The sequence below is a fragment of the Palaemon carinicauda genome, chromosome 18, assembly GCF_036898095.1.
Source record: "Palaemon carinicauda isolate YSFRI2023 chromosome 18, ASM3689809v2, whole genome shotgun sequence".
Lineage (NCBI taxonomy): Eukaryota > Metazoa > Arthropoda > Malacostraca > Decapoda > Palaemonidae > Palaemon > Palaemon carinicauda.
This window is the reverse complement of record NC_090742.1, coordinates 13,679,374-13,695,158: the sequence shown is the minus strand read 5'-3', so window position 1 is coordinate 13,695,158 and position 15,785 is coordinate 13,679,374. Positions and strand designations below refer to the sequence as shown.

The window sequence follows — 15,785 nt, the reverse complement described above, 5'->3', positions numbered from 1 at the left end:
AACCAAGGCTTTAAAGCTGAATATCAAACAAAAATTTAAATTCCCACAAGGGGTGTAAATGTGTGTGATTGTATCCATTCATTATTTCATAATTATAGAAATCTCATTCCATGTAAAGCAACAGAAAACAGTAATAATAGTAAAGCAAATTTACTTCGTGGACTGAGTAGCATATGATGAAAAGCTCTTGATATGGTATATATAATGTGGTCTGCCTAAGATAATTTATCCCATGAAAATATTGTGAAACATCCCATCTTAATGTTAATAAAAAGAAAAATTATCTCTTTCATATTTCATGAACTTCATTTTAGGAGGCATAATATTGAGCATGAACAGAAATTGAATTAAAGTTTAAAACCCATCATGGCTCTTAAAAGGCTATTAATAATATGGAATAAAGTATGTATGTCAACCCATATAGTATGAAAGATCAGTTGCAAAACTTGTACATGACTTTGGACTTGGACTACAGACTTGTAAATATACATAAGTTATTTTCTGATAAGTGAAATTTGTATTTGTACAGATTAGTGCCAAATTGTTTATATAAAATTTGTAATAAAAAGAGGACTAGAAATTAGTTTCATAATCCTTTGAAAAATATCTATTAGAAATGGGGAAGTCGATTGATCTAAAATACTATGAATGCAATATTTAGAACATACCTGTTTAGTATTTCGTAGGATGTAAGTCCAGATTGAATATGCAATGAAACCGGACGCAAGGTGGTTGAACTCATCCTAGTTCGTTATACAACTGGGCCGTGGTAACTATGGAGTTGTAGGTTCCCTGGAATTAAAGGTTGATATCAGTAGTGGGAACCAGGTTCTACCCTTAAAATGTAACTGCAAAAAATTTAAGCCTACCAATTAGTTTCAGGATAGATTATGGGTATAAAAGTAATATTTGTATGTGATCAATATTAAAAAAGACTAACAGTAAGACTCCATTAGTACCAAATAAAATATAACTAGACGAAACTAGAGGAAGAAATTCACACATGAAAATTTGTAATAAGTTTTGCAACCAGAGGCATTGCTTTCGTAGCTGTATTTATTTTGACAAAAATCTTCTGCTTGCAGAGGAATGTCTTAAGACCAAGCCATAAAAGCAAAGTTTAAATGAAGGAAGTTATGTGTTAAATCACCCACTGCTGCTAAATGATGGGAGTTGAAAGTTTGTAAAGTCTCGGTAGTGGATTGGTGAACCAATAATTCTAGTTTTTTTGTGAATTTAGGTTCAAATATCAGAAGAATTCTTACAATACAAATGAAGACAAAACAATCCTCATCAAGGTAATTAATCTTTCTTTTACTACACCCTAAAGGGAAGAAAACTGCGGGGAAAAAATTGCTACAAAGAGTGTAAAGACAACATTGCAATATAAGTTTCGGCCATGGTTCAAACAGCCTCGTCCTTGATTAAAGTCCCCTTTTAACCCTGTTCATTATATACCATAGACTACAAAAAATGTCTCTATAAATCATCCTGAGAAATTTATACGAATGGGATTCCTCTGAGGTGAAAACAAAGTTTCAATAAACTTTGAAGTTTTGTTCCTAAAGTGTCAGAATAGTGGTATCAATCTGGCAGATAAAGATTTTTTTTTTTTTTGTGGTGGTGAAGCAGCAATGACTCAAAAGGAATATCGTGCAGAAATCAGGTAAAGGGAAGGCCTCAAGGTCATCTTGACAAGAATACCTTGATTGTCTCTGAAATTCTCACAGTCTTCATTGAGAATTTCGTCTGGTATCGTTGGAACTGATTACTTTAGCAGTAAGATGTGAAACCTACTTTTTTTTTTTTTCTTTTTTTTTTTTTTGGGGGGGGGTCCGTTTAAGCTTGGGCGAATAACTTTGAACCATACACTGATGTTTCTTTAACACACTTAAGTGGTAAAAATAGTAAAAGGCCAGTACTGACTCTAATAATAGGCCTTCAGAATATGTAGTCTTTCAAGACGATTGATATCAGAAAAAGTGGATTGATTTCTCTTCATAATATGAAATTCCGATAGCTACTGTTCTACTTAACGGACTGAATAAATAAATAGAACAGTCTTTCTCAGATACTAAAAACGGATATGTTCGAATTTAGGAAATTGTTGGGGGGTGATATTATAAAGAACAGCTAGACTATAGAGTATTCTTCCTGATACTGCAACTACAAAAATATGTTAATAATACCTTCATAAAGGGACAACTCAGCATTGACGACTAATGAAGTTTTATGCCTAAACCTCTCAAATGGGCTTTTTGGAACATTAATGTTATTTGAGAGAATAACCTGGGTTATGTACATTAGGATGATTTTCCAAAACCCACCTCCTTGGAAAGGTAATAAGTTACCTTTCCAGAAGCTGTTATGATCTGGCTAAAGTGGAAACTCATTTAGCCGCTGCCATCAGAGAATAATCATTAATCTATTAAAGTATAGAGGCCCTTTTCTTAAATAAGTCCATCAAAACTGACTAATTCTAATACCCTTTAATAAAGCCGCTTGCACCACTGGGTTAGGGTAACCGTGTGTTTGTGTTGATAATGAAGGCATGGTTTGCCTGCAACAATATGACTAATTTTATTCAAAGCGACTTTGATAAAACTTAAAGACAACCTGTCCTATGAAAGCAATCATTTAAAAGTACTTTAAATTACTAACTAGAATTTGATAAAACTTTAAAATAAAATTTGATAAAACCTACTAAATATAAAGTTTGATAAGAGTTACTAAATATAAAATGATAAACCTTAAATATCAAAATGATAGACCTTACTAAACATAAAGTATGATAGAAGGTACTAAATATAAAATGATAAACCTTAAATATAAAACGATAGGCCTTACTAATATAAAGTATGATAAACCTTACTTTTTATAAAACGTAATAAACCTTACTAAATATAAAACTTAATAACCCTTACTAAATATAAAACTTATTAAACATGAAATATGTACTTACTAAATCTAGTTGGCTATAAGTTTATGAGGAATTAATAGCCTGCAAATGACGTTGACTTCCGGTTGACCTGCAAATGACGTCGACTTCCGGTTGAACTCTCGGACCTTGAAAGAATAATAATGGGGTAGTGGCTCATCCATATGCATCGTTGACCTCCACACCATCTCAGAAATTCTATCAGGGCGAGCCCGATTCTTCTCAATGACTTAGGTGATCTTGAGTTCGGGAGTAAGATTATAACATTCAGGAGAAGGAGATCAAAGTATCCATTCATAAAGCTATCCTGTTGTATATCATGATTAGACAGCGCTACAACAAAAGGAGACGGTGCAAACTTTATATGCTGTGCATGGTTCTCACAATGCCTTCTTGAATCTTTCATAGTGGCAGGAAGCAAGGTGGTATATTTGCTCCCAGTCCAAACTTTTTTTTTTTTTTTAATTTAGAACTTGCCTGGCTGGAAATATCCTGATCCTCCTTGCTTTAATCCTCTTGTATAATCTGGTTGCAAAATGGCTGACATTAGTAGAGAAAGCACACCAGGTGGAGTTCCATAAATATATAAGATTTGATAGGTGGGGAGTCTGTCTACAGTTCTCGGTTTTTTAAAAGATTAATCATAGTAAAAACTAAGACCTTGGGAGTTTTCATTAGATATGAAATCTGTGCTCAGCGCAGGCACTCTGTTGTACTCGTTGCTTTGCGCTCTCTGTGGGTCTCTTGAAATGTATTTTAATTGGAAATTGCTGATCACCATATCCCTGACAATGATATTTATCTATTTCTTGGCGGTGCTTGAATTATCTTCTCAGAATGGTCCTCGCTCTCTGAAAGTAGATGCAAAATCAGTCTTTATGGCCAATGCAGTTAGAAAAACAAATACTTTACAAAAATTGGATTTCCGATACAAGACAAAAACAGCACTTGATAAATAAACTTAAATTTTTGCATCTCACACCTCTAAGGATAAGTTTGGGGATAAAATGCATTTTAAATAAAGTCTGAAAGTGGGTAGGTTTTCCAACAAATTAGTAACTTCTGGAGTTCAGCACCACATGCAACTATAGACAAGGGTTCTGCCTCTTCTCAGTGGTCAAACTTGAAAATTGTCATGGATTTTATGATATGATTTGATTTGATTATAGTCATTAGATTAGGTATCTATTGTAACCCTGACTTACATGAAAAAAGTAATAAATCTGGGAATCAAAACCGTTGAAAATAGCAGTAAATGGGGGAGTTTCAGCTACAAGGTGGAGAATGAGTGGTGACAGTGTAGGGATAACCTGCTTAGGAGGAGCTCCACAGGGAATATTGAGGATGTTGTGCATATCTGAAGATGCTAGAGTTAATGTAAGAGCCTCCTATTCCCCCCCCCCCCCCCCCGCCATTGTGTCAATATTTCACTTATTTGAATGAAAACCAGAGGTTTGGATTATTCCTGGCATGTCAAAGAGAAGGGAAGGCATAAGATTTTTTTGTCAAGACCCCATTCACCTTGTCTTTTAAGTTAGATATAAAGTTCATTTTCAAATTATTATTCTTAGTCCTGGGGCGATATGATAAAAACTACATTTGACACCTAAATTAGGACTGCTGAGGGAACTTATATAGCCTCCTTATTTTTGGCGATACTCCTCCATCATTAAAAACTGAATTTTCATCAACATCTACGGAGCAGAGGGAATAGAACCAGATATTCATTGAGGTGGGGCAAGGTTCTCGGACATTCAACGTAGTTAACTAAAAATATGATTACTCTTGGGCAATGTGGATACACCAGGCCCTGGGAATTCCAAAAATCTCTTATTCCATCAGAGGCCTTGGGCTGCCACCACAGCATTTTAAGAGTTTCAAAACCTTTGCTGTTAAAAGTGGCAGTAGCAAGTGTACCTAGCTCAGACTGAGGAATCGAAATAGTATATGCACTTGCAAAAAATTTCTTGCAAAGGAAATAATAAAATCAAACTTAATCAGTGCAATTTACAAGTAGTATGCAGATATAGTCACTAAGCGGTCACCTTGGTAAAAGGCTCAAACAAGCCCCAAAAAGAAAAATGAGTAAGGTAGAGGACTCCCTTCATTCACGCAAACTGAGGAACACCAACCTCTTTGAGGCAAAGAAGGAACGAGTAATGAGGTACAGATAATTGCCAAGATTAGAGTTAGCAAAGCTGTTTATGGAAAAAAAAAAAATTCGCTCATTGAAGTACTTAAACTCACAAAACAAAGCTAGACTTCATGCTGACTTATGAGAGAGTAAACTCAAAAGGTGGAAGTCATTGGTCTACCAAAGTAAGTAAGTGATAGCCCATGAACAAGTGACCCGAATTTGGAGATGGCGGCACAATTCTTTTTTAGGTTTGCAAATGTTATTTCAAATAAAATGGCATAAAATACGTAATATTTACATTGATAGCAACATGATGAAAATTAGCTACCAATGGATCTGAAAATTGATAGTTTACTGAGGTTTGTATAGCTTAAACATTTAAGAAAAAAGGCCCATATCCGTACATTTGTGTAAAAGCTAGTTAGGTGGTCTCTTGGATTGTACAAAATTTCACAACAGGAAAAACTAAAACAAAATTATTGGATAAATAAAATTAAATGCTTAAGCAAATGTTCAGAAATCGGTGACTAGGCAGGTGCGGGTACAAGATCAAAATTTACAGTATATATATAATCAAATGTAACATTTCAGATCTAGAGAGAAGAAGACCCTGGCAGGATAGAGCTGGAATTATAAATATTCTAAAAAAAGACTAGTATAGGTATTGCCACTACCTCATACACAAACTGAGAGGATAGCTATTGTCCTCATAAGACTTAAAAAAACAGGCCCTGCACACAAAAGCCTCGGACTGTTCCCTGCCTGCACCTGCTGAATCCATCATGTGTGAATACTTTCTAACACTACTGAAAAAAATAATAAAACTTATTACGTATTGTTATATTAAATGTGATTAGCTCGTTAGATGATTTTTAACAACTTTAGTAATGCTTACTTCTTGAAAGACATCTAAATATATTCAATTACAAACAAAATATATGTGAAGATATGCTATATTGGTCATGAAACACTGGGAAGTTAATACATGAATCAAGGCAAAGGAAAATCGGTCAAATCTTTGATGAGAGCATATTCTGGTATTCTGACCTGACTAGGGACCTAATTATTATGAGAAAACTTTGTTAGATTGCCAAGTCTTTGAACGCCCAGTGAAATCCGAACTAACCTATTCTGGAGAAAACTATCTTCTCTCTGGCAACTTCTCCGTATCAAGTATAGATTAGGAATAAAACGATTCGTTCCATATGTAGGGTTGTACCTCCTTGTACTTCACCGCTTTACTAACTTTAGTACCCTACGCTCGTTATGGTTCAACCCGTTTTTCTCAGCATATTTGAGGTATTCTGAAAAAATAAGAACAAAAATTTATAATTTTTTCATACGAATTTATATAACTTTTACAAGTTATTTACCAAAAACAATAGGAAAGCAGCAAAAGGTCATTTAATCTACGTGTCTTTGCATCCAGCTTCCTGTACATAGTTTAGAATTACCAAATATATAACAGATCAAGTAAGTGAATATTAGAGGTATTCTACACAGACCTGCCATGAAACTTGACAGCAGCAAAATTTATAAAAAAAAAATGAGTTTATTGCTTTTGCTTTGGGCAACTCACTCTCTCTCTCTCTCTCTCTCTCTCTCTCTCTCTCGCTCTCTCTCTCTCTCTCTCGCTCTCTCTCTCTCTCTCTCTCTCTCTCTCTCTCTCTCTCTCTCTCTCCTCTCTCTCTCTCTCGCTCTCTCTTCATGATCTATTGAACGATAAGGGATTAAAGTTCAACCACAAATGAGCGAATAGTATGTTGAAATATACACCTATTTTTTTCTATTCATATATATCACGGAGTCTATTTTGAAATGAACATTACGTACATATTTGGGCCATACCTCTTTTAACCTTGGCATGGAATTAATACCTGGCAATTGGTCGGCTGTAATGGGACGTAGTCAGGGTTCGAATCCTTGTCTGACCAGAAGTTCTTATCAAACTTGATTTTTCATTGGGTCTTAGATCCTGAAGCAAAGCGAACTCAGTATAAAGAGGAATTCGTTGTTTATTTGAAATATTAATATACTACTTTATGTGACCCGTCAAAAATGTATATATGCACACAATACTCCCTTTCACCAGGGTATGGTACACCCTTTCCCCCCTACCTGAGGGACTGAGAGAGCTAAGTGTGACCAATATTATATATATATATATATATATATATATATATATATATATATATATATATATACACAGCAAAAGGCATATATAATGAATTATTAAGCGAACTACCACCGTACCTTTTAACCATCCCATTGACAATCAGAATTGTTTTGCCTTCTGGTCAAAGCAAGAACAATAGCCATTCAGTAATAAACTGTTGGGTCAGCTGTCACCGTCAATGAAAACCTGTTTGATATTTCTCTGAAATTGACGTCTTTGATGATTCACTTAGCGAGAGAGAGAGAGAGAGAGAGAGAGAGAGAGAGAGAGAGAGAGAGAGAGAGAGAGAGAGAGAGAGTTATTCCACTCATATCTGGTAGTGACAAGCAGAACTATTTTTTAACTTTGACTACTCAATATCGCTGCATACAACTTTCAAGTTAATTTCAGTAATTCCCGTTATTGCAACGAAGACGAATATTTACGCCCAAGTGTATGGTCATGCTTGCGCACATAAACATATACAGACTGGAAAAAATAAGATAGTTAATTAGCGCCAATAATTCTCTTAAAATAACCACATTAAACCGAGGCTAATGTGTATTGAAGACCTGGATTTTGATTCATAAAGACAATCTATCAAAGATTAATAGAATACCTTTTTGTTAACGGTATGACGTACTTTTCACCTAATTCTATCTCATCTGCAAGTTATTGCAAATATACGCACTCACACGCTCGCAGTAAATTAAAATTATTTCTTTCATGCGTGTGTCATAGCTACTAGACTTTCCTGACTTACACATTTTACAATTTTATACAACCTAATGTACATACTAAGACTATTAATTAGTAAAATTGAATAGATTTTATAGGATTTCATAAAGACGGACATATGTTTAAAGGGAGGGGGGGGGGGGGTGGTGTCATTGGACACCCCATGCTGTCAAATGCTGGTGTCATTCATAAACTATGGTCCCCATAGAATACATTTCGCTTGACCTCTGGGCATTTTGTAGGGACTTTCTACGCTGGGTTAATTTTGAAGTTACCCATGAGCAAATTCTTTTCGTAATAAGACGACCATGAAAATTAAGTATTCACTTATTATCATACGACAGAGACTTGTGTGTTTCCAGCTTTAATTATTTTAATTACACTGGCTGCCGATTAAAGCGAGAATTAAATTTAAAATATAGACAATAATACACCAAGTTATCAGAACCGGTAGTCCAAAATACTTGAGAGAATTGCTACATATTGCGCAGCCAACAAATCGTGTCGACACGAGAATAGTTACAGATGGCTTCAAACTGTTGGTACCTAGATTTATGTCTACTTTAGGCTTCTTTAAATATGCGGCCCCGAGACTATATAATAAGCTCCCACGAAACATTCGAATGATTGAAGACATTAAGGCTTTTAAGAGGAAACTGAAGACTTTCTTATTTCACGAGTCTTTTGAAAGTGACGATTTAACAGTAAATGAACAATGTGTGACTTGAAAAGATAAATACTGTGAACGAACAAGGTAAAACGACAGTGGAGGTTCTGTGGAGAGTGGGGGTCCCCTGCTGTATGGGACCGGAAAAGCAGCCATCAAAGTAAAGTAAGCAAAGAAATGTTAATATTTTGCCCGGGCAAACCACAAACAATTATCAAGAAATACTAAAATAAATTTTATTGAACATTTCCTACAGATTATCGATTTATATAAAATAGTCTGTGCTCGTTAATTCTGGTCAAAACCAGTGGAATCGACGGTCCGTATACTGCCCATGAGAAAGTTAATGTTTTCCCTAGACACTGACAGTCAACAAAATAAGAAACATGTTCTTGATGCAGAGAATTTTCGATGCTGAGAAAAATCTTTCTCAAAAGATGTATAAATTGTGTAGCATGATGGACATGATTTATACATGTTCAGTACAATAAAATAAAACAAATGGTAACCATCATTTTCTTAAAAAAATTTATATCCACCTTCTAACGTGGTCTTTGACAAATACTATAATTGCTGGTATATAACGTGATGGGCATCATAATCTCATTATTCTAGCTTTCATCTAGTATATTATAACAATATAAACCGCCATGATTATACATCCTGTAATATACTTAAAAATACATGTTCATACACAAAAATATTTATATACATAAACATGATTATATGTACATATATACACAAAGAAAGAAAAGACGAGACTTGGAAAATTAAATGTATGTAGCCTCAAGAAAATTGAAGGGACTTGGTTGATATCATGCAGAGAAAATTATGATTCTACGTTTACAGGGGAATAAATGGAAGGGGAAAGATGCGAGAAAGCTTGGGGAAGGATATAAAGTTTACTATTATTATTATTATTATTATTATTATTATTATTATTATTATTATTATTATTATTATTATTATTAAATGCTAAGCTACAACACTAGTTGGAAAAGCAGGATGCTATAAGCCCAGGGGCCCCAACAGGGAAAATAGCCCAGTGAGGAAAGGAAATAAGGAAAAAAGGAAAAATAAAATATTTTAGGAATAGTAACAATATTCAAATAAATATTTCCTATTTAAACAATAAAAATTTTAAGAGAACAAGAGGAAGAGGAACTAGATAGAAAAGTGTGCCCGAGTGTACCCCCAAGCAAGAGAACTCTAACCCAAGGCAGTGTAAGACCATGGTACAGAGGCTATGGCACTACACAGAGATACAAACATGGAGAAATGGGTTAAGAAGTATGTTCTGTCAAGATTTACTGGAAAATGCCATAGATGTTCAGGGTATGATCGTAGACTCAATGGGCTTAAAGTTGATGAAAGATAGAGTATGGCATATAATCTAGGTATACACGTCCCTCAACAGGTGCAGTGAAGAGGAGGAATTCGAAAGGGGAATTAGATGAATATATTACTTCTCTGTCGTTTATTTCTCGGTTTCGTTTCCTCACTGGGTTATATATGTATAAATAAAATTATATAGATAAAATTCCATAAAACATTTTAGTCTTAGAAATCTTAAAATAATTTTGATTTGCCTTCTTGAGCTATCTTATTTTCTTTTCTATTTTTATTCGTGAAATTTGGACAAATATTCATAGTCATTCTGAGATCCAAGATATATTACTCTCTCAGTACTGCACTCACTTTGAGCAACATATTCTTCAACTCCAGCCCGTAAAAGTAGTTAGTGGATAACGATTCCGGGATGGTAAAGATTTGAAAGTTACCCTATTCCACGCATAATAAAATTGTGAACTTGCCTCTATGTTTTACAGATCGTAAACATTCTGTATTGAGACTAGAAATCTCGGCAAACCTTTCAAGTAATAGGTTACATTTACGACTACAAACAAAAATCCTTTGCTCTCCTTTTCTTTAATTTAACTTCAAATTCGGCACATTGTTGCATTCCTACTGATAAAATGTTATTTTAATTTACAAAATAGAGCTCAAGGCAAATCTGTGTTATTTCGATATTTGTATGATATTAAAAGAAAGGAATTTACGAATAATTAAGCGGTAATGAAGTAACTAGCATCTATCTCGGGGAAATTTATGTATAAATGAATGCATGCATCACTGATATGTGCTTAAACCGACTCTTTATACATTCCGAATAAACGACTTATATGAATACACGACCAGAAGATCTGGGTATAAGGCTGCAATCGAGGTTGTACCAAGAGCCGGTGTCTTACGTACGGTAAGGCAATCTACACGCACACGAGGTTGTACCAGAACCTGGCTAATTGATATGCAACAGAATTTACTCTCGGGTATCGTCTGACTATAGTGGCATTTCCCGTCCTCTCAGGACTCGCACAGGCTGACAATTCTACCCCTTGTCTGTCACAGATCTCAAAATACAAACTTGCGGATCTCAAAATACAAACTTGCGGATCTCAAAATACAAACTTGCAGATCTCAAAATACAGACTTGCAGATCTCAAAATACAGACTTGCGGATCTCAAAATACAAACTTGCAGATCTCAAAATACAAACTTGCAGATCTCAAAATACAAATTTGCAGATCTCAAAATACAAACTTGAAGATCTCAAAATACAAACTTGAAGATCTCAAAATACAAACTTGCAGATCTCAAAATACAAACTTGCGGATCTCAAAATACAAACTTGCAGAAGCAAATTACGAAGCTGTATAGATGAATTGCATTACATAAGAGCTTTCTATGATTCTTATGGGAATTTTAAGCAAAAGGACCATTTGATGCGAAACTGAATGAATTCGACGATCGAAAATCTTATTTTCTCTAAGGAACGTATAAGTGAAGTTTTCGAATCCTAGCTTGATTTACATTTGCTTTATTTTTCAGGTTTTTATACCACAGCCTTTTCCGACAGAACCGACTCGCAAATGGTATATACCCGTGGATGAATGTTTGCTTTTGCAATTTCATTATACACGCATGTATCCAAATGCGAGTTCTGTCTCACCCGCAAACCTAAATATCATGCACGTTTAGCAACGAGAAGAAGACAGTAGTCTTTAAAAAGGTTACGGACACATAAGATGTGATTAACTTTAAGGTTCTCTGTAGGCTATCTTAAAATAAATATATTTAATAGAACTGAACCTCTCATGATCGACCCCTGGCGAGAGAGAGAGAGAGAGAGAGAGAGAGAGAGAGAGAGAGAGAGAGAGAGAGAGAGAGAGAGAATATTATTATTATGACAGACAAGAATAGCATAGCAGGGAAGCTAGAAAGGAGAGTGATAAGCCGGGGTCTGACAGCTAAATTACCCAATCATAATTGTATTAATTGCCTAATCTATTTTTACAAGAATCTAAAGTGTTTTTTAAAGAAATTCCTACCATACTCTTGAATATACCATTGGTGGATATTTCAAAGATCAAAGTTAGTAAAAGGAGCTGTAATAATAAAATTTGTCATTTCTATACTCGCCGGATATTCATAACGCTCTTCCCTGGAAGCAGTTGTTTTATGATTTTATGATATTTACCCTTAAAGGTAAGATAAATGTACAGTTTTCATTCCTTTCAGAAGACTTGTCTTTGAAGTAATCAAACAATCTATAAGTTAATGGTAACCACCGATAGTTGGTTCATTCCGTCTTAATTTTAAACTTACCCAAGGGCCTATCCTCTTGTACACCCGAGAAGTATGGACATAATTAGATTATTAAGATTGTTTATTTCTATGAACCTTCCATGATGTTCATATTGCTGACAACCTACACTATGATATACGTGGATCGCTATTGAAAAAAAGATACTGGTAGGTTATTTATAGCTATAAAATGATAAAAAATAATTTACATTTTATATTCGCGTGTACAGTTGATTTTAAGTAACAAACCATCCAAAAATACATCTTGAAATATGTGACTCCAGACTTTCCTAATTACCTATTCATATAATCCAAACAACAAGTAATTAAAATTAGAATTCTTTAAGTCTAGAAAAAAAATCTAATTTACTAAATTCAACAATTTCATTTGACAACATATCCAGCAGCCAAAATAGGACCTAAAGGCCATTAATCTCGATAACCTAACAAGAAGTCAAGATACCTTTAGGGCAGTGGTTCCCAGCCTGTGGTACGCGTACACGAGGCCTTCCAGGTGGTACACGAACAGGGGTTCTCAGCCTTCATGGCCATCAAATCGAAGAGCCGGAACCGTCTTGCTGCGGCATGCCATGATTTCCGATGTGCTGTGAGCAAAGTCATGCCCCGCATTGACCAGCTGGTGGAGAAGAGGCAGATACAGCCATCGCATTGAGTTGTTGTTTTCTTAGTTAATTTGCGTCTTCTATTTTTACAATTATAGAAATAAAGTGGTATCTGATCGAATTTAGTTTCTCTGGAACCAGGTGGTACGCGGCGAATGCACGGGACCTCCATGTGGTACTCGATCACAAAAAGGTTGGGAATCACCGCTTTAGGGGAAAATCGACTTTATATACTATCGACCTGCCATCAAAAATTTTGCATAACAAAGATTTATGTAGAAATTAAGGAATGTAGCTGCACTTCTAATATCAAATCCCAACCTATGATTAAATCATTGTTTCCGTGATCAAACTTGACAAAAGACAGCATTTTTGGACTGAAGGTTTGGAATTCTAATTAGGATCACTTATCTCTAACGTTAGTAATCGTGTCTAAATAATACTAAATGATTCTTACCGGAAAAATAAATCTTTCTACTGAGGGGAATAATCACACCCTTTCTTGAAGAGGCGACTTGAAAGAATATTGTCAAATTCAGTCCAAAAATCCTTTTCAGCTCTAAGTAGGCAAAGAAATACCATCTTATGTTCCCCAAAGCCAATCTCGAGAGATGGTTCTTTTAGTTCACTTAGGATTTACCTGCGAGATTTTCCCAAAGTTAAAAACTCTTAAGCTTTTAAATATTGTTTAACTACATCTAAATTCTACCCACATCCCCTTCTCTGCAAAGAAAAAAGATATATGATTACTGGAGGTTTCTCAATATCAAAAGTCTTAAGCACATCTGCTATAAGAAGTGAAAAGAAGAAAAATTCCCAAATGCTGGAGTACAGAATTAATCGTGGAGCTATCCCTAAATGGCTGAAATTGAAAGTTTTTAATGAAAAAAAAATTCAACTATATTAACTATTTCTAGTCACTGATACATCTCTAAATTTATACTAATCGAAATAAACAACATTCTCTTCGATTATTGGTAGACAGTCTTTTAGTACATCATATAGACAATCTAGATTGCCACGAAAAACCGTTTGTTTCTGAGAATATGGAGAATAGGCTCCATGCATGGATGAGTTTAGACAAATCCTCTCCAAAATTGGTTGTCCGAGTAGATTAGTCTATAAGACAACTTTATCGGTTTATAGAAGTCACAGATATGCGAATCATTCCTCTTAAGATGGTAGAGTTATTCTGTGCATAGCTTGGGAAAAGCCTTCTTAGCCTTTTCTCATACTAGTCGGAAAAGGGCACAGGGTGATACTCTGTAGAAGGGACAAAAGCTAATTTCATGGCCAGATTCTCAAGGGGCCTATTCCCACCTAACTACTGTACCCTCAGAGGATGGAGTAGTTCTATGTGCTTCAGTTTCTGATGGGTGAACGTAAGAGCGTCGCACCGAGAAGCAAGTAAACAGTGTGTGTGAAGGCCTGCTGCTTGGTCAGATTCTCAAGGGAGCAATTCCCACCTAACTACTGTACTCTCAGAGGATGGATTAGTTCTATGTGCTTCAGTTTCTGATGGGTGAATGTAAGAGCGTCGCACCGAGAAGCAAGTAAGCACTGTGTGTGAAGGCCTGCGGCTTGGTAGGAGTCTTGCTGATGATAGAGCATACTCAACGTGAAGTCTCACTGATCATAAAAGAGCATTCCGAGAGGTCCTGTAAAGTCACCTGCTTCGACTAAACGTAAGCAATAACGTCATTTACCCGTCTCGAGAGAGTGAGAAGATTCGACTTGGACCAGCCTTGGAGCAAAGGAAGATTTCTATGCCCGGAAAGATCTCTACACATAAGAAGATCTTCATACATCGTAGAACACCGAGAAGGAGGAGGCGACAGGTATCCTGTCACTCTAGCATTATAACATGACGAAGAGGTGGTGCCATATCGCATAGAGACCAAGAGCGCACCGAGACCGGGAACATGAAAACTGGCTTTTCCCATTCCTTCCTGCATGTGAAGTTCGAGTGTGCGTGTGGATATCAGTACATGACCAAATAGTGTGTACCGCTTCTCTTACTTCCCCCAGTACATAATAGAGCATAGGTAATTGGGTGTGATGACCCATTCCAAGTATCCAGACTTCTCCCCATTGTTAGTATGCTGATGTTTCTTCTTGCTATGGGATAAGTCTTGGCACCCTCAAAAAGGGAGGGTTCTGATATAACACTTCCATGGAGAGAGAAGTGGTAGGATTCACACACCTATAGACCTATCTATACTTCTTGCTATGGGACAAGTCTTGGAACTCGCTCAAAAAGGGAGACTTCTGGTACTACACTCTCCACGGGCAGAGAAATGGTAGGAATCAAACAAAAGAAAGTCCTATCCATCAAACTCCCTGGATTTCTTCGATGACGTCTTCTACTCTCTGAAAAGTTGCGGAGAAGACTCTCCAACGAAAAGGAGGAAGAACGTTATAAACAGGATTGTAAAGGCACATAAGATGTGATTGTAAAGGCAGACGCCGACACTCAAGGGTAAGAGACCACAAAAACGATCTAGAGACAGCACAACCAGGTGATACATCTGTAGTGTCTTTCTAGGATTGGCAAGACATTGAAGGAAATAAGAAGGGCGGTGCACTTTCCCCTCACACACAGCAACAACAAAACTTCCTTCCTTTGACAGATGTCCAGGGAAGGTGAACTTTCTGGAAATTGAAATTTTGTCGTCATATTAAGACCACGTAAGAGAGGGAATAAACAGCAAATATGATTGCTGTCCAACAGGAACAATAATGTGGATATGGGCAGGTTTACATAGAGAGCCATCACACATCTAAAATTATTGGGAAAATTTCACATAATCTTACTAAAATCTCTTTCAACCTAAAATCTGCCAACACCTAAAAACTTTGAAATCAAAACGGCCAGATGAAGA

General features: G+C 35.8%; 1 long non-coding RNA gene across 5 annotated transcripts in view; it reads right to left on the bottom strand.

Moving 5' to 3' along the window:
• Positions 1 to 667: 667 nt before the first annotated feature.
• Positions 668 to 15,785, bottom strand: part of LOC137657615 (uncharacterized) — a 56,036-nt gene continuing 40,918 nt past the window's right edge. Inside the window, exons 4-7 of one of the 5 annotated variants that reach the window (XR_011047164.1) lie at positions 6,953 to 7,050; positions 6,202 to 6,379; positions 2,963 to 3,789; positions 668 to 792 (exon numbers count right to left, since the gene is read on the bottom strand). This is a non-coding gene — a long non-coding RNA (uncharacterized lncRNA). Of the gene's footprint in view, positions 793 to 2,962; positions 3,790 to 5,795; positions 5,882 to 6,201; positions 6,380 to 6,952; positions 7,051 to 13,366; positions 13,544 to 15,785 lie in introns of those variants that run through there. The other 4 variants (XR_011047163.1, XR_011047166.1, XR_011047165.1 and 1 more) reach the window with 4 other exon arrangements.